The 20,135-nt window shown below is 46.7% G+C and overlaps 1 long non-coding RNA gene across 1 annotated transcript; it reads left to right on the top strand.

The window, feature by feature from the left end:
• The first annotated feature begins 7,640 nt into the window (after window positions 1-7,640).
• On the top strand, window positions 7,641-18,601 carry LOC126943764 (uncharacterized). Its single transcript, XR_007721843.1, has 3 exons — window positions 7,641-7,885; window positions 14,010-14,119; window positions 18,246-18,601. It is a non-coding gene; the product is annotated as an uncharacterized LOC126943764 (long non-coding RNA).
• The last annotated feature ends 1,534 nt before the right edge of the window (window positions 18,602-20,135 follow it).

Genomic DNA, 20,135 nt, shown 5'->3' with positions numbered 1-20,135 from the left:
AGAGATAGACATTCATTAGTAGGTACCACGTACCAGGGGGGCCAATCATATAAATCATTCCTTAACTCACTTAATAAGTGCTTATTGAATACCTATGTATCAATCAGAGAAAGAACCACCAGAAGATACATGGAATAATAAATTTACAGTGGCTCACACCTGTAATACCAGCCCCTTGAGAGACCAAGGCAGGAGGGTTGCTTGAGGCCAGGAGTTTGAGACCAGCCTGGGCAAAAGCAAGACCCCAATCTCAACAAAAAATCAAAAAATTAGAGGGATGTGGTGCCACTCACCTGTAGCTCCAGTTACTCAGGAGGCTGAGGCAGGAGAATGGCTTATGACCGGGAGGTTGAGACTGCAGTGATCCATGAATGTGCCGCTGCACTCCAGCCTGGGTGAAAGCGAGACACTGTATCATTAAAAAAGGAAAAAAAAGAGAAAAAATATATTTATTAATTATAGCGATTGATCTTATGCAAGTGTGGGAGCTGGTTAGATAGTCCATATGCTTCCATATGAGGGCCACAGGGCTGGCAGTGCAGAAGGGAAGATGATATGAAGTAGGAGAAGCAAGGACAAACTGGGACCCACGAGGATTCCCACCACCCTAAGCCTCTAACTTCAATGACGGGTGGCCTCTTGGAGAAGCTGGAACCCTTCATCATGGAGCTGCACATGCTCCCAGCCCAAGATTCAGGGAAGCTGAACAGGCAGATGGGGTAAGAGCTGGAGGAGCCATAGAACCCTGGCTGCTGCCCCAGGCCAACCAGGCAAGCCAGGAGAGAAGCAATCAAGAGCAAGAACTCAGGTCCCCACACTAACCTTCCCAGCCCAGAAAGAATATGGCTGCTACTTCACTGCCACCTTCTGAATCTCAGGCAAAATATCTCCTGCAGCCCCTGCTAACCTGGAACTATGCAGGAGAAGGATTTCTGGGAAACAGGGCTCCAGCTCAGCTCAGCTGGCACAATACAGAGCCACTAACCTGCTGGGTGCCTGGCACAGGACTAGTCAGTGGAGACTCAGCAGAGAAAAATCAGAGTCCCTGCCATCACAGAGCTCGCTCTCACAACAGAGACGACAAATAATTTTCATCACATTGCAGTCTGAGCGATACTATGGTAGGGCATATTTAGTTATTGAAAGTCTACCACTGAGAAACAACAGTGAATTACTTAGGATTACATTCATATCCAAAATAACAGTTTTTTTCTGACTTCAAAACAGGCTGATATGATGGATGCTACATTGTCAGGGATGCAGGTTCCTGCTGCCTGGTTGCTGCACCATGTGTGGCTTCATTATCTTGCTGTCACTTCATGATCTAAGGTGTCTGCTGGCTGGTGCTACAGCTATTAGGTCACAATCTCAACCATCAGCTACTGGGGAGGCTAAGGCAGGAGAATCACTTGAACCTGGGAGGCATAGGTTGCAGTGAGCCAAGATCATGATACTGCACTCCAGCCTGGGCGACAGAGTGAGACTCGTAGGGGAACTCATGTCTACTCCATTCAAGGAGACTTCCCGGAGTTTCACACCTAACTTCTGTTACCAGCCAGAACTCAACATCTAGCTGAAAGGGAGGCTGCAAAACATGGTCTTTATTCTAGATGGCCAGGTGCTTAAATAAAACTTGACAGTTCTATTACTCTGAAATAGGGAGGAAGTGGATGCTGTGGGTCAACCAGCCGTCTCTACCTCAGGTAATAGACAATAGTGGTCAACATCTGAGATTCTGGAGTTAGACAAACCTAAATTCCATTCCCAGCTCTCCCACTTTACGTTGAACAAAGCAATTACCTTCTCTGAGCCTTTGTTTCTCTGAGCACATGAAAGCATTATCATTACATGCCAGGCACTATTCTAAGTTCCTTGCATAGATTGTTACTTTTAATCCTCACAATGAACTTATGAGTTAAGCTGTATTATCATCCCCATTTTACAGATGAGGAAGCTGAGGCTCAGAGACCTGAGATAAGTTTCCCAAAATTATTTCATATATAAACACATACTTAATGAGTGCCTGTTCAGTCCCAGGCTCTATTCTGGGCTCTAGAGATGCAGGGAAAAGTCAGACATGGTCCCAGCCTTGTCAGGGCTCCCAGCAATGGGGAGGTAGAGCTCAGCCAGTTTTTTCCACTCCTCCAGGCTGCCCCCAATTGCACACATGCAATGGATTGGGAACTGGGTGTAAGGAAACAATAGCGAAATATTTCTTTTTTCTTTTTTTTAAATGTAAGTTCCGGGATACCCGTGTGGGATGTGCAGGTTTGTTACACAGGTAAACATGGTGGTTTGCTGCACCCATCAACCCATCACCTAAGTATTAAGCCCAGCATCCATTAGCTATTTATCCTGATGCTCTCCACTACAGGTCCCAGTGTGTGTTCTTCCCCACCCTGTGTCTATGTGTTCTCATTGTTCAGCTCCCACTTACAAGAAAGAACATGTGGTGTTTGGTTTTCTGTTCCTGTATTAGTTTGCTGAGGATAATGGCTTCCAGCTCCATCCATGTCCCTGCAAGGGACATGATGTCATTCCTTTTTACGGTTGCATAGTATTCCATGATGCATATGTACCACATTTTCTTTATCCAGTCTATTATTGATGGGCATTTGGGTTGATTCCATATCTTTGCTATTGTGAATAGTGCTACAATGAACATATGCGTGCATGTATCTTTATAACAATGATTTATATTCCTTAGCGTATATTCCCAGCAAAATATTTCTTTGATTTGCTTCTTCCTAGACTTCCCAGCCTGGCCCACAACAAGTGTTTGAGAGCATCTTCCCAGCCCAAGCTCAGCACAAGCAGCTCACAGAGGGGTCCGGTTGGGGCAAAGAAAAGAAGCCAGTCAATCAATGGGTCACTCAACAGAAGCTCCTGGCCAGACTGACAACAGCCCACTGAAAACAGCAACAGTGATAGTAATCCCAAGGTACACCAGCTTGGGCCTTGTGGTCACAAAGTACTTGCACATCTACTATTGTATAAGGTCCCTCTTTTATAGAGGAGGATACTGGGGCTTGAAGAAGCTAAGTTACTTGCCTAAGGTGACACAGGAAGTATTTGAGGCAAGTATTCCAGGAAGCATTCTAGAAGGTAGAGGCAGAGGTGTGGCACTACCTAGTCCGTGTAAGGACTAACACGCAGCTTAAGTGGTCTTGGCACTGACTGGGACAAGGATGTGAGCACAGAGGCCATTAATGAGTTTGGTGTCTTGCAGCAGAGATCCAATGGCAGGAATGGCTAATGCCCAGTGGGAACCCTGCAGTGGAGCTGTATGTACATTAGGGATCTTTGGAAAAAAGCAATCAAAGTGTTTGAGCCCAATTTCTTAGGCAGCACCTCAGGGACATAGCTTGAGCTCGCCCAGTCACAGGCCTCAGTGTGCCCATCTATGACCAGAAGGCTTCTCAGTGACTGTGAGAAGCTGGGTGAGAGATAGTCATTCTCTAGGCCTCGGTCTCCACTTCTGCAGAGCCCTTGCCTCACCTCGGTCCCACTCCTGAGCACACAAGGCAGGCCACGCCACACTCTGCACACTCTAGACTTTGTTCTAAATCAGGCCATCTGTCCAACCTGGTGTCAGTGCTTTGCCAGGCATACCAGGAGACAGGGAGGAGGGGGCCAGGTGGACCGTAGGTTCCAGTGCTGGCCCTGGATTCCTCACATGTAGGAAGGAATCACAGCAAGGACCATTCAGGACGGCTGTGCCAAGTAAACAAGACAACCTCCAGACAGTACCAAAAACTGTAGCAGGTACACAAAATACCCTCCATGAATGGGGGTTCCCTCATTTCCCCATTGCTTTGCCCAAAAGTCTGGATGGCCATGATTCACAGAGAGAGAATGCCAGAGCTAGAGATCAGCCCCTCATGGGTCCATGATGGCTGAGGCCAGAAAGGAGAAGGGACTTTTCCAAGCAATTGTGATGGCAACCCCAATGTACACCAGCTTGGGCCTGGGTGGCAACGCAGATCCAGCCAGGCGTGGCACTCAGGTCCTCTGACACCCATCTGAGAGATCACTGCCCCTCGGATCCATAATGCTATGCAGGTTATGGGGAGCTTAGTTATTGATGCTGGGACCTGCAACATGGTAGCCAGAGTCTCACTCTATCCCTGACAAGCATTCAAGAAGCCCAACCCAGCCACATCCTCATTAACATCTCCACGGCCTATTGCTTTGAGGAGCAACTGTATGATTTGTGATTTCTGACATTCGCCCCCTTCTCTAACCCCTCCCCCCTTTCCTGTTTGGCCTGTGAATTGGAAAGGGCTGTAAACAGGCAAGCAGTCTCCTCGCCCTGGGGCGGGCCTGTCAGCCAGCCAAGGAAAGGTAGGACCCAGGGGACCCCCACCCCCACCGCCCCATGCAGCCCAGCTGAGGAGCTTGTAAAGATAGGATTTGTTTGTTTTTTTGGATCTGGCTCAGGATCTGGTTGAGGCCAGGCCCTTCGGGGAAAAGCAACTTTTAAATAAATGCTTCAAGATTGTGCAAACATTTCAGTAGTATTGGAGGCCTGGCGTTCTGGGTCAGGGAGGGAAAAAAATACCCGTCAATCACTCTAGAGATGAAAACCCGATAGCAGAATGGTTGGTGAGGACTAGGGCTTGGGTTGCAAATCTCAGTTGTGGCTGGCTGAGACTGAACTACACTTAAGTCCTCTCTCAAAAAATGATTTGCATGTTAATCAATACAGCAGCCCTGTTTGACAGACACACAGAGCACAAGGTGCTTGCAATCAGATTCATGCGATGTGTGCAAAAAGGACAGACTTTTTTTTTTTCTGAGACGGAGTCTCATTCTGTCGCCAGGCTGGAGTGCAGTGGTGCGATCTTGGCTCACTGCAACCTCCGCCTCCTGGGTTCAAGCGATTTCCCTGCCTCAGCCTCCTTAGTAGCTGGGACTACAGGCGGGCACCACCACGCCTGGCTAATTTTTTGTGTTTTACTAGAGACGGGGTTTCGCCATGTTGGCCAGGATGGTCTTGATCTCCTGACCTCATGATCCACCCACCTCAGCCTCCCAAAGTGCTGGGATTACAGGCATAAGCCACCATGCCCTGCTCAGACTCCTTTTAAAATTCAGACAGAACTGAATTTTAGTCCTGGCTCTACTGATTAATTCTACAGTCTTGGGTAAGTTACTTAGTATCAGTTAGCCTCAGTTTCTTCACTGGTAAAATGGGATTGTAAGTTATTATAAGAATAAAATGAAATACAGATTGCAACATCAAACCTGGCCCAAAGCAAAAGCACAGTAATAAATAATGACAATATTATTAGCTGCCATATATCAAGCGTTTTCAACGAGTGTGAGGACTTGTATCCATTTGCAGTGGGCCTCAAAACACATCCTGCCTGGCCAGGCATTCACAAGCATATCCAACATACCATTCCACGCAAGTTCTCTGTAGGCCAAGAGTTAAACTCAGCCTCTGACCTCAGAGCTCATAGTCTTGAAACAAGGATGCTCCAAGCTGACACTCTAAGCTGGGTGAGAGAAGTGTATGCAGAGCATGAAACAGGGAAAGAAAGAGACGGTTCTGTGGGCTTCTGTGAAGAGGGGGATCTGGGCTGGGTCTTGAAGGAAGAATAAGACGTCCACAGGCAGGCTTTGGAAAAGAGCATTCCAGATGCAGGGACCAGTTTAAGCAAAGGCTCCAAAGTAGGACCTATATACAGAAAGTTACGATGCAGTAAAGAGGGTTATTTGGGAAACAAAGCTGGCAAAGTTAGGCTGAGGTTGAAGAGCAAAGAGTCCTGCATGGAGAGGATCTCACTTGGTTCTCTGGGCCAGAGGAGTGTCTCCTCCGGCTCCACACCCCCCTTATCTTCCCAGCACCTGTGTAACTAAGGCAACAGCCCAACCTCTCTATATCTATATATCCCTTCTCGACCAACCTCAAAGGGTTCCTGGAGGTGAGAGGGTTTTGAGCAGGTTAAAGTGCCACCAACTCTGAGTGCCATTAGTTTACATGTACACACACAGACAAGCACATATGCATATGCTCACGCACCTATGCACAGGCTCAGGAATCAGAAAGACTCGGCTTCTGATCCCAGCTTCTCCGTTTACTGCAGCATAACCCCAAATAATGCATGTATCTAATGCATATAAAGCACCAATTTGGTGTGTTCCATGTGGCAGGCACATACAATATGGTTATCGTCTAACATGCGGACACACTCAAACTATCTGTTTCTCCTTCAAGAGGAAACTAGCACCTAACCCCATAAATTCATGAGATCGTGCAGCCCAGAGATCAGCCCCCAACTCCCTCGTGTTACATATGGGGAAACTGAGGCTCAGAGAAGAAAGCAAGCATACACAACTTGGAAGCAGAGGAGCACATGGCAAGAAGGCTTCCTGGAATGCGCAGTCATTGTGCTGAGTCTTGGAGATAGAGCAGGACTCCCAAGGTGGCTCCATGTGGGAAGAGCATTTTAAGCAGAGGGAACAGCATGAGCAAGTGTCCAGAGAGATGAACTCCGGGAAAGGCTAGTCACCTAGTCTGTCAAGGTCAGGGATGGGGTATGATAAAGATGAAGCTGAGGAGCTGGAGGAGGCTCTAAAGTCCAGGCAGGGAGGGCCTGCTGGGGCATGCTAAGGAAGCCAGATGCCCTTGGGAGCAGTGGAGGGCAGCAGCGTGGGTCAGCATTTCAGAAAGATCCCTACGGTGTCCGAAGCAGGACCAGAAGCTTGGCCCAGGGCAGTGCCAGGAGGGCGGCAAGAAACGAGTGGATTTGAGAGACACTGAGGAGATACAACAAGACTCCTCAAAAAGCATTTATTTCCTAGAGATAAAGACAGAGTGAACACGAAGCAAGCTGACACTCAGGGACCATAGCTGTGGGATTTTGAACAGAGGAGCATGCTCAAAACAGGGGGCTTCCTGAGGCCTTCCCCCAACAGCCAGCCACTGCCCCTCCTACAAGGAGTCCTGCACCACACCCCATTCCATCCCAGTGTGGAGGGCAAAGGCCTCAGGCCTACAGGAGGAGGCCCATAGAGCAAGGTGGAGGAGAAAGCCCAGCTCCCCTCGCGGGAGGTGCCAGGGTGGCCCAGTCAGCGGGCAGTGGACCAACTTCTCCTCCAACTCTATCTCCACCTGGTTACCTGCCTAGGGCTGCCCTCAGCCTCTTCCTGTGTGCCTTGGAGCCAGCCCCTCGCTGCTCTGACCCTCAGTCTCCTCCTCTGGAAAGGGAAGGTAACAATTCTTAGCAAGTGAGGCTGCTGTGATCATTCAGTGAAGTGGCTGGCAGCTGCCATGCCCAGAAGGGATGCTTAAAGGGCTTCAGTTCCTTTCTCTCAATAAATGATTCGTTTTATGTGTGATATGCCCTTTCCAATTTACAAACCCCCTTCATTTACCTGCACACAACCCTGTGAGATGAGTATTAGCCTCACCCCCGTGGGCCGCCTGGGCGGGCAAACGTTCTTTTACGCTGGCGGGCAGGATTTGAACCCGGGTTCCTAGGGCTCTCCAGGCCGCCACCGTCTCCCTCCTCTCTCTGTCTCTGGCTCCGCCCGCCTGGCTTGCCGCGGCCCACCGCCCCCTCCTTCCTCCCCTCTTCCGCCCGCCCCCTGCCCCCTGCCTCCGCCTTCTCCCACCCCCTGCCCCTCGCGACTTCCCCCTTCCCCCCTCCTCCGGCGCCGCCCCCTCCTCCTCCTCGTCCTCGCAGCCCAAATACGCGACACCTGGAGCAATAGCAGCCGCCCGGCGGCCTGGGCCTCATTACAGGCCGGCCCTTATCGCGGCGTGCATCACATTATTTCATTTCAAAGAATCCGCAGAGAAACCCGTCCCGGCCGACAACAGAAAGTAAAAACACAGCTGACTCCCATTAGGGCCCTCTCACAGGCTCCGCGTGAGGTAATGAAATATGGAAGCGGTGAGATATGTAATGCTTTATTAAGCGGTCTCAGCTACAACGGCGTGCATGCCAATTACGCCTGCAGGCTACCGCCCGCCCCCGGCCGCCGGACCACCCAGCGCGCCTCCCCCCGCCCCGGACGGGGAGAGGAGGAGCCAGGGGAGGAGTGGGGAGGAGGCGGGAGGAAGGGAAGGATGGGGAGGACAATGGGGGAAGAAGAGGGAGGATGGAGGAAGGGGGTGAGAGGGAAGGAGGAGGGAGGAAGAAGAGGAGACAGCGGAGGTGACTAGTGCCAACTCTGGGTCACAGCTTCTGTGGCCTGAAAGCCAGGCCTGTTCTCTTCCCCAGGCCAGTAGGGCCCTGGGAATCTCAGAGCTGGAGGACACCTAGATTCCTAGAAGATCAGAAACGGAATGGCCAAAAATAAGGCTCAGAGAGGGAAGGACACTCACGGAGGTCACACAGATGAATCCTGAACAAGGTTGGAGGGAAATCAGGCCTTCTGTTTCTTTTTTTTCTTTTCTTTTTTTTTTTTTTTTTTTTTTGAGACGGAGTCTCGCTCTGTCGCCCAGGCTGGAGTGCAGTGGCCGGATCTCAGCTCACTGCAAGCTCCGCCTCCCGGGTTTACGCCATTCTCCTGCCTCAGCCTCCTGAGTAGATGGGACTACAGGCGCCCGCCACCTCGCCGGGCTAGTTTTTTTTTGTATTTTTTAGTAGAGACGGGGTTTCACCGTGTTAGCCAGGATGGTCTCGATCTCCTGACCTCGTGATCCGCCCGTCTCGGCCTCCCAAAGTGCTGGGATTACAGGCTTGAGCCACCGCGCCCGGCCAAGGTAAATTATTTAAATCAGTGAAAGGCAGGGTACTCATTCATTCCTTGGTAATTGTTTTTCTTTTAACCTTGCTCCCAATAGAATTTCTCCAAGCTATTAATACTGTGTTAGAATAGAAAGATCCAGACCTCTGTTTTCATCATACAGGTGACATTACCCCCATTTTACAGATGAGGCTCTGAGAAGTCATTTGTATCACACAGAAAAAAAAAAAAAAAAATGGGACTTTCATTTATTGTGAACTTAGTATGTGCCAGGTACTGTACTCAGCATTTTACATACATTTATTATCTCATTTGATCCTCAAAAAAAAAAAAAAAAATTCTATGATAACGTTTCCTAAAACTAACTTCTTTCACTCTTTATGTCTTCGGACAGGCTGTTCCTCCTGTCTTACAAGTCTTCCTTTTTCTTTACCTGATGCACTGTTTAGGCTTCTGGCTAAATAATGGGCTTCAGACAAAAGAGCCAACAATACACTAGTTCAGATAGGGTAGAAGTTTATGCACCTCTCATATAATGGCTTGGAGATAGGCATGTGGCCCAAAGTGAATGGGACAGGTGTGCTCACCAAGCTTATCTGGAGGCTCAGGTTCATTCTGTTTTGTTATCCTACCATCTCCTTATGGCCAAAACTTGTTCACCCATCCTATGGCCACATTCCAGCCATGGCAAGTGGTGGCAAGTGATTTCACTTCCACTTGCGTTTAGTTAGTATAGAAACTCAGTCCCATGGGCTTCACCTAGCTGCAAGGAAGGATGATAATTATCATCTCTAACTAAGTGGCCATGTGTCCTGCTAAATCTGAGAGGAATATTTCTGTTATTTAAAGGAAGAAGAGAAGATCAAAATGGGGAATGAACAACATATGCCACCACCCCTACTTGTCATTTATGGTCCAGTTTGTTTCCTCCTCTGTGAAGCCTTCTTGGATACCTCCCCAAGAAGAATTAATTATCCCCTCATCTGCGTGTTTCTTTTGGGTTTTTTTTTTTTTTTTTTTTTTCTTTTTCTGAGACGAGTCTCACTGTCTCCCAGACTGGAGTACAATGGCACAATCTCAGCTCACTGCAACCTCTGCCTCCCGCATTCTAGTTAGTGATTCTCCTGCCTCAGCCTCCCAAGTAGCTGGGATTACAGGTGCCCACCACCACACCCAGCTAATTTTTGTATTTTCAGTAGAGACAGGGTTTCACCATGTTGGTCAGGTTGGTCTCGAACTCCTGACCTCGGGTGATCCACATGACTTGGCCTCCCAAAGTGCTAAGATTATGGGTGCGAGCCACTGCGCCCAGCCCATCTGTGCTTTTATCCAGTCCCTTGTACTTTGCTGCTTTATACTTCTCAGTTTACAGGCCTATTTCCCCAGCTGGCCCTTTAAGCTGTTGTCTCCTCATCTGTAATAATACACCCTATAAATAATGATCACTTGCTATGTCCTAGGCACTCTGCTAGGCAAGTCTGGTTTTCTTCTTGTTGTTGTTGTTGTTTGTAGAGATGGGATTTCACCATGTCGCCCAGCCTGGTCTCGAACTCCCAAGCTCAAGTGATCTGCCTGCCTTGGCCTCCCAAAGTGCTGGGATTACAGGCATGAACCACTGCGCTCAGCAAGCTAAGCAAGTCTTATGCATTAACTAATTTAATCTTCCCAGAGCCCTGGGGATTTCCTTCTTTGTAAAATGAGAATAATAATGATATTGACTTCATAGGATTGCTGTGAGGATTGAAACTGGTATTGAAATGGGTATTCAGTACATGCTTAATGCTTAATAAATAATAGCTACTACTATTGTGTAAGTATGGATTAATAAATCTACCAATGTAAGGGGTTAGTCCAGTTATAAACTATGCTCCCTGCCCAACACAGCTAACAGCTGACCTATAAACATTAACCTTACACCAGGGTATGTAGGCACCTAAAGGTGCAAGGTCAAAGAGGGGCTCTTGGTAAGGTGGGAAGTATTCTATGAATACAAAATACCGTCAGCCCTCGTTATATGTGGGTTCCTATTTGCAGATTCAACCAACAGTGGATCAAAAATACTCCAGAAATTAAAAAATAAATAAATACATAACAATATAACAATCAAAATAATATAAATGTTTAAAACAACTATTTACACAGCATTTACATTGTATTGGGTATATAAGTAATCTAGAGATGATTTAAAGTACACTGGAGGTTATATGTGTAGGTTGTATGCAAACATTATGCCATTTTATATATGCGACTTGAGCTTCTGTGAATTTTTGTATCAATCTCCCCTCAGATACGAGGGATGACTAGATCACAGTCCTGGAAAGCACTACTGTTATTTCCCTACCCTCAGGTAAAAAAGCGAATTTACTCAATCTAGCCAGAACCATGGATCAAAGCAGACTGAGCACTGTGTTACATTGCTTCCAGAAATGTTGCTTAATATAGTATAATTTCTATTTTAATGGAGGGGAGGGGACAGTAACTGATTAGATACAGTGCATAAATTGCTGGCCACAGAGATTGACCACAAAAGAAAGATTATAGTTTGGACACATAAGCTATTTTAGACACTATCACTACCTGGTGGCAGCAAGAAGTATTGCAGGCATAGAATCTCATTCAGTCAAATGAGGCAAAAATTCCCAAATAACCAATTTTGAATTGTTTTAATATGCTAGATATAATCAGGACCTTTTGGAAACATTTGGCTTTCTCTCTCTTATCAATAAGCTACCCCAGGCCATTTCCATTGTTCTTGGCCACTAGCATTTCCTGTATTTGTTCTTCTTTACACTTTAGAATTTCTGAAAACAGAATGTGTTTTACAATAATGGGTCAGCCTCCAAGAGAAACAGTAAGTTGTCAGATAGTTCTCTCATATATATGCAATGTTACTTCAATTGTGTAATCTACAATGATAATAATATACAGATTGACTGTTAAATATAAATCCCTAATTATTGCTCTAAGTATCCCACAAAAATATTAAATTTGGTGCAAAAATAAAGTTGGTGTTTATCCAAGAGATGGACTGTTACCCACCAGTCAGTGCAGTAACTGGCAGTTAAACTTGCCCAGGCTCCCTGAATATATCAGAGAATTTCCTGAGATGGTTCTGACAAATTGATCCTTCAACTCCTATAACTTGAGCACTAAACACCTGCCTATCAAAGCGTCCAGCTAACTTTCAAGAAAAGCTATTTAACTTCCAGAAATATGCAATGCAGATAATGGGGCAGAAAGGGGAACTGGGTGTTTATTCAAAGCAGAAATGCACACAAAACACCAATATTATTCAATATATCTTGAGATCATACTGTTAATTTTAAAGAAATAAAGTTCACATCCATGAGATGCAAAAACAGCACCATGGCTATGGTATTCTGCATAATTGCTGATGACCTAAAGGAATTCAACAGAATAGAGATGTTCTATTATGCCCTCAAACATTGATTGTGATCCTGAAAAAAAAAGCGACCAACTGTAGAAACAACTGCGTGTTATCAGTTATTTGTCTTAAGTATGTATTTTTAATGTGCAATTCTCCCCAACTCCAAAGTGTAATTAAATCAATAGGGTATCTTACAAGTTGTAGTGCCTTAGTATCAAGAAACTCCAATTTCAGTTGACACTAAGCTGCTCTTTAGAGAAGAGGTGTTCAATATCTCATTAGCCACTGGGTTCTGATACTCATTCTAGCATTAAGTTCTCCCAACCGTGACATAATAATAATAACAATGATGATAATACTACCAATAATACTAATGAACACCTGTATAGTACTTTACTATTTCCAGAGTGCCTGCATGTATTTTCTCATGTCATCCTCACAACAGTTCCTGAAGACAGCTGCTTTTTATTGATGAGGAAATGGGGCTCAGAGAGATGACCTGGCCTAGTTAAGGTCACACAGTGTGACTAACACCCGCCATACCCCTCTACTCCACACATCGTCATCTTACCACACAGGCCTGACTTCCTTTCACTCTTTCTTCATCCCTTCTCTGTCTGTTTCCTTTATCTCTCCAGGCATCTCTGTCTTCTGTCTCCATCTCTCTCTATCCCTGTCTTTAGGGCTCATTTTCCTGTTTCCCTTCTCTTTTTTCTATCTCTCCCTCTCTCTGTTTTATGATTCTGTCTCTCTTTAATTTTCTGTCTTATTGCTTTCCCTCTATTTTTGCCTTCTTATGCCTGTCTATTCTCTCTTCTTCTCCCCTCTTCCTCTCCTCGTCCTCCTCCTCTTCCTCCTTCTCTCTCTCCATCCCTTCCTCCTTCCCCTTGTTTCTTAGAGCCTGAAGATGAATGTTTTGTCTTCTGACAGGCAGCATCTTTCTCTTCTCTGAGGATAGACCTAGGCAAGGAAGGAGGGAAAGGAGCATGGGGCAGCAATGAGGAGTCACCTTGGCCTTTGTCGCCCCCTAGAGCCTGCTCATTCTGCCCAATCTTCCTGCCCCAGACTTTAGCCCCAACCAGTGACTGTTGGGGAGAAACCAACTAGGAACCAGCCTCCACATATTCTACCTGAGTGTCTGGGCGGGGCGGGGGGAGTTAAATGGAGAGTTCTGGGCATTTTGACAAGGAAAATATAACTAACACCACACTTGGAGTCCCTAGAGCTGTGTTAGAATCACCTTGTCTTTCTGAGCCTCCATTCCTCACCCATGAAGTGGATTACCTTGCAAGGGCTGCTTTTAGGTATTGATTAAGGCCATGACTGTGAAAACACCTGCCATATGACAATTGCTCAATAAATATTTGTTGATTTAGACACAGAGTCTAACAAAAGGAAGATTGTTTAAGAGTGAAACAGTAGAGAAGGAAGAAGTGTTTAGAGTATGAGAGATGTTACATCAGCTTCATGTTCTACAGTTGCAGAAGTGACCACAAATTCTTCCTCTTCCATCAAGAGATGGAGTCTATGTTCTCACCTTTGAATCTGGGTTGGCCGTGTGATGTACTTTGGCCAATGGATTGTTAGCAAATGTAATGCAAGCAGAGGCTCTAAAAGTGCTTACACATCTAGTGTTCTCACTTATAAATGGGAGTAAAGCTATGAGGACACAACAGCACAAGAATGATACAATGAACTTTGGGGACTCGGGGTGGGGGGAGTTGGGGGGAGGGATAGAAGACTACATATTGGGTACAGTGTACATGGCTCAGGTGATGGGTGCACTAAAATCTCAGAAATGACCACTAAAGAATTTATCCATGTAACCAAAAACTACTTGTACCCCAAAAACTACTGAAATTTTTTTTTAATTTTAAGTGCTTACACATTGAAGTTTACCTATTCTTGCTGCCTTTAGAAGACTGTGACTACCACTATGTGAAGAATCCCAGTCTGGCCTGCTGGATGATGAGAGATATGTGACCCTTGTACCCTTGTCACCCCAGCCATCAGCCAGCCAACCGCCAGGTATGTGGATATGGCCATCATTGCCATCTAATCACATCCTTGAGTATATTGGTTATTTATAGCTACATAACAAATTACCCCCAAGGCAGCTTAAAACCATATTTCTTCCCTCAGTTTTTGAGGGTCAGAAATCTGGGAGAAGTTTAGCTGAATGATTCTGGCTCAAAACATCTCAAGGTTGCAGATAATTTGGTTATCTCAATACTAAACTGGGACTGGTGAATCTGCTTTCAAGCTCGGTTACCTGATTATTTGCAGGCCTGAGTTCCCATCTGGCTACTGGGCAAGGGCTCTAGTTCCTCACCATGTGGGCCTCTCCATAGAACTGCACACAATCTGGCAGCTGCCTTCCTCCAGAGTAATTGATCCGAGAGAACAAGAAAGCATGAATGAGAGTGCCCCATACAGAAGATGCAGCCTTTTATAACCTAATCTCAGAAGTGACATACCATCATTTCCACTATTTGCTAGTGATCACAGTGCAACCATGCTATAGCATGGGAGAGAACCACCCAAGGATGTGAATACCAGTAGACAGAAATCATAAAGGATCATCTTGGAGGCTGGCTGCCACAATGCATCATAAGTCCAACTGAGACTAGCAGAAGAACCAAGTGGCTAAGCCCAGCCCTGATTGCCAACCCACAGCTTTATAAATGGTGTTGTCATAAGTTTCAGGGTAGCCAGTTAAGGAGAAATAGATAACTGATGCAAATACCATATGCCCCAGCATCACCTTCTTGTTTATCACTCAATTTAGACTTGTTTACCACTAGTCTAAAAGAGTTCCTCACCAGTCACCAGCAGGGTGGATCATGTCTGTATAAGCTGAGTCACTCTGCAGAGTCTGCAGAGGGCTTGACTCTGGCTGCCACTCAGCCCAAGAAAGCACAGGATGGGCCAGTCTCCTACTGACTGTGGCTGCTCCCCAGACAGAGAGCTCCCACCTCCATTCTACCCAGCCGTCTTCCTTCTCTGGAACCACCTCCTAGGTAAGATGAGTCTTTAGAAGACAGGCATATGAGACCAAAGGAGGCGGGGCTAGCAAGAGCAGGAGAAAACAGTCAACACCTGCCACACTCTGCCTTTACTATGGAGTATAGCCATGACTCAACACACATTGCAAAGCATGGTGCAAGCCTGCTTCAAGGAACTGAACATCAGGACCTGAAAGGTCCTCAGCAATAAGCCTCCTTAACCCCTTATTAAACAGATGAGGACATTTCCCCAAAGTCACACCATGAACCTGCAGCAGCAACAAGGTTAAACCCAGCACTTCTGTTCTCAGCCCTGGGCTTGTTTCATTGCAATATACAAAGAGCACATTGCAACCCTGATGACATTTCTGTTCAGAACAGAATGTATTTTTAAATATTGCCCGTCTGGGAGTCAGAGAACAGCCTAGGGCAACAAGGAAGAACCAGCAAGAACAGAAAAGGGAAAGGTGAACTTATTACCTAATTACTTCTCACTAGTGTGACACCCTCCTGCCCCTTCTCCCCACTCCTTGCAATCCAGGACTCCTGCCTGCTTATATAACCAGACCCCACTGAGGCATTTACCCGAACCTACACTTCCCAAGAGACACATGTCAATAATAGAATATCTGAATCAGAAGCAAGAATTCTGGAATCTTAGCATCTCAGAAGAGGAAGGAACCCTCTCCTGGACTGTACTCTTTTCATGACAAGTGGCCTTTCAATCTCTGCTACATACTCCCAGGGACCAAGAACTCACCACTCCTGAGTTGGCTGGAAAGAGTTTTGGAAACAGATCTACCTCAGTTCAAGTCCTAGCTTTGTGACAGACAGCTGTGCAACCTTTGATAAGTCATTTGACCTCTCTACACCTCATAGTCCTCCTCCACAAAATAGCAATAATGCCACAACAGGTTTATTGTGATAATCAAATAAATAAGTTTATCAATGCATGCAAAGTTCCCGGAAAGTAATCAGTACACCTGAGATTAGGCAGATGAGATAGGCAGAAGCTAAGAACTGCAGACACAAGGATCCTTTCCCTTAGCAGTATCTGCTTCCCACCTGAGTACCCCACCCCAAACATGCAGAGCTGCAAGACATTTAGGGTGCCCCTGAGGTTCCTCCTCAGACACAGAAAGTCAACAAAAGTTACCTGTCATCTCAGGGATGCAGGAAGGGACTGGGCAGTAGGATACCAGAGAGTGAGAAGGAGGGGATTGCTCAAGTGGATGTGTCAGGCTTAGAATATCCAAGGATAAGGGAAGGGAGAGAGAGAGAACGATTGCAGATATGCACTAGTGAGGGGTGATGGAAAGGTTTTAGCAGGAAGTCACATGGACAGAGCTAAGGTCCCACAGCCCGGGCACTGGTTGAAAGGGGTTAAGAAATACCTCCCACCAGGCATGGTGACTCACGCCTGTAATGTCAGCATTTTGTGAGGCCAAGGTTGGAGGATTAATTGAGCCCAGGAATTCAACACCAGCCTGGGCAACATAGTGAGACCCCATCTCTACAAAAATTAAAAAGTTAGTCAGGCATAGTAGTGAGTGCCTGTGGTCCCAGCCAGTTGGGAGGCTGAGGTGGGATCATTACTTGAGCCCAGGTGGTAGAGGCTGCAGTGAGCTATGATTGTGTCACAGCACTCCAGCCTGGGTGACACAGCTAAACTCTGTCTGGGAAAAAAAAAAAGGGGGAGAGAGAGAGAAAAGAAATAACTCAACACTGCTGTGAAGGCTAAATAAAGGCCAATCACAGCTTTGTTCCTTCAACAGAAGTTGGCAACTCCAACATATGAAATCAGAGGCATGAGCCATTCAGATAGAGAATTTGACACTGGGGGGGCAGGGGTGCACCTCTCAGCATTCATATCATCTGCCACAAAGCAAAACAAATTTGCAAGCCAGTCATTGAGTGTGGGAAGTTGCTAGGGAGCAAGGGACAGGAAATGGAAATTGATTACACCTTCCCATTGTCATTCACGCACAATATACAAACTGCCACAGGAGCCTTTTAATTTAGTGTGCTGCCTCTGTGGTTCATTTTCGTGTAATTAAACAGCTCTGAGGCCTTCCTGGGCTTGCTTTTGAGCTCACCATTTTCCACTGCCCCTTCACATCCACCTTCCACCCTTCTTGCTCTCTTCTGTGCCTCCAAGGCTGGCATGTAAGGACCACACCGATAGGACAGTGGAGACTTGGCAGAGTCAGAGGGAAAGCTGGCACACCAGGAGTTGGCACATCCCTCTAATTGGAAAGCCACAGCCCCTGGCAGCTAACACCTGCCATAGAACGGTCTCTCCAGTTTTCAGTACCTAGCGGTGGTAATAGCTTCCTGATATGACCGGCCCCAGAATACTGCCCCATCCCTTACTGCTTTTCCCAAGCCCTGCCTACACTTTTGTAAATAGTCCCTTTTAGAAATTCTCCTCCATACCTAGAATAGGCAAATTCACAGAGATGGAGAGTAGAACAATGGATACCAGGGGGAGGGGAAGAGAGAATGGGGAGTTCGTGTTTAAAGGGTACAGAGTTTCAGTTGGGGAAGATGAAACTGTTCTGGAGATGGATGATGGTGATGGTTACACAACAGTGGGAATATACTTAATGCCACTGAACTGTATACTTATAAGTGGTTAAAATGATAAAGTTTATGTTATATACATTTTACCAACGTTATATTAAAAAAAAACTCATCTACATTAGCCAACCTTAGCATGCCATCTGTTTCCCCCTGGCATCCTGCCTGAGAAGTATTTTCCCCCAGCGCTGTTTTCCCCAGCAGGTCCAAAGTCTGTGAATCTTGGACCATGGGAGTTTCAGGACACTGACCTCAAGGTCAGGGCAGCTGGACTCCCACAGGTTATATGCTCACTGAATGCAATGGAGACCACTGAAACTGAGCTGAATAGAATGGACACTCCTGTGCTATGGACTGAATGTTTGTGTCCTCCTCAAATTTCATATGTTGAAACCCCAATCTCCAGTGTGAGGATATTTGGAGGTGGGGCCTTTGAGAAATTATTAGGGTTAGATTAGGTCATGAGGGTAGAGCCTTCATGATGGAATTAATGCGCTTGTAAAAAGAAAACATGAGATCCCAATAACTCCCCTCTCTCACCTCTCTCTCTTTCTCTCCCTCTCATACAGCAAGAAGGCAGCTGTCTGCAAGCCAAGAAGAGAGCCCTCACCAGAACCCAACTAAGCTGGAAGCTGGCACCTTGGACTTGGATTTTCAGCCTTCAGAAGTGTGAGAAAATTAATTCTTTTGTTGAAGCCACACAATCTATGGTATTTTGTTATAAGAGCCCAAGCAGACTAACATACCTGGGAGGGTGCATAATTCTGGGCTCCCACAGACATACCTGGACAGGATGGTCACACATGGGGATATTCATGACCTGGTCCGCAAACTTGGTTCCAGACCAATGTTTCTTGTTCTCTGATTGTTTCACATGCCAGTTCCAGCTCCTCACACAACTGGGGGCCAGGAGATGGATCCTTACTCTGCAAATGTCTATGTGACCTTGGGCAACTCTGTCCCGTCTCTGGGCCTCTGTTTCCCTTTTTTACAATAAAGGAATTAACAGTGATATTCAGACTTTTAACCAGAAGAATCCATTCTTCAAATGAAACCTTAGAGAGAAGCTCAAAGTCAAAGTATAATAGTCAGGGCTACTCAGGCTGAGGATGGGGTGGGAGGCCCAGAGCTCCGCTTCTTTCCTACATACCCCATCCTGGTAATTTCCAGAAAATACCAGTGGTGTAATTTCTGAACCTAGGGGTCCATGAGGCACAGTTTGATGATCACTTTTCTAGGTGGCCCTCTTTGGCAGGGTGTGGTGGGGACAGTGCTGAGCATGTGTGCTCAGTGTAAATGTTTGTCAGTGAATGAAAACAGAACTGGGAAGCACACACAACCCCCTGCCCTCTCCCCTCTGCCTCATTTCTCACCCCTCAGAACTGAGTGGAGGAGACTTGGGCCCAGGCCTACAGTTCACTAAACAAGGCTCCTAACCACTCACTCCCTCCTCACCCTGCAAGACTCACCCCCTCCTCACCCTGCAAATAATACTCTGGTGGATGAGGAATTGCCAAGCCCTTGTCTGCCTCCCTCTTGATGGGAAACTTGCAGTTCCCTGGCCGGGGCAGCCTGTTACCTCTGAACACAAGCAAAGGGGCCAGGCTGGGGCCAAGAACAATATTTTGTCAGTGAGTCTATTATAAAAATAATGGAATAAAAGAAACCATCCTCAATAAGTGATGTGCAAGCTTCCCTTCGATCTGCCACAGCCTGACAAGGGCTGAGATGGCCCTTCCAGAACGGGCATGCAGCCAAGAGCTTTAAATAATCATTAAAAATATGTTTGTGATTTATCACCGGGGACAGGCTGGGCGTGAGGCTGCGAGGCAGCAGCTCCTTCAGCACCACACCACAGACCTCACAGCCCCGCCCCTTCCCTCTTCAGCTCTGGCAAGAGGGGAGATGGGCATGGTCACCCTCACCCTCCCAGGTAATCCCTGAGCTGTGGACTTCCCAAAGGAGAGGAAATATCCAACTGTAAAAGGTCTATCTCCCTCCCTTCTGGCCAGAGGAGAGCAAATCAAGGTCATGTCCAATGTTTCCTGTGTGTTTAAGGCATTGTTCCAGGAACTGTACACGTATCACCTCATTCAATCCTCTTGACAACCCAGTGAGCCCTATGCTAGTGTGACTGTGCCATTTTAAGTCTGAGCAAGCTAAGGCATAGAGATTGTAATGTGCTCCCTGAGAAGTGGAGGGGTAGGGATTGGAACCTCATGTGCTTGGCTCCAGAGTGCCCTTAACTGGGATTTCATGATGCCTCCTAGATGAGGGTGGGGCAGGGCCTTTCCCCTGCCTTCACTCCAGATTCCCAATCACCACCCCACTTGGTGCCTTCAGGGCCTCTGTGCAAAGGGAATCCCAGCATCCCTCAGCCCCAATTCCATTTGTCATTTATACCCTGTGAGTAGTAGACATGGAAGCCCCTACTTAGCCCGGCTCTCCTGTATATAACA

This window comes from Macaca thibetana, chromosome 1 (assembly GCF_024542745.1).
Source record: "Macaca thibetana thibetana isolate TM-01 chromosome 1, ASM2454274v1, whole genome shotgun sequence".
Taxonomy (NCBI): domain Eukaryota; kingdom Metazoa; phylum Chordata; class Mammalia; order Primates; family Cercopithecidae; genus Macaca; species Macaca thibetana.
Note: the sequence above shows the minus strand (reverse complement) of the source record. Positions and strands in the feature narration are given on the sequence as shown.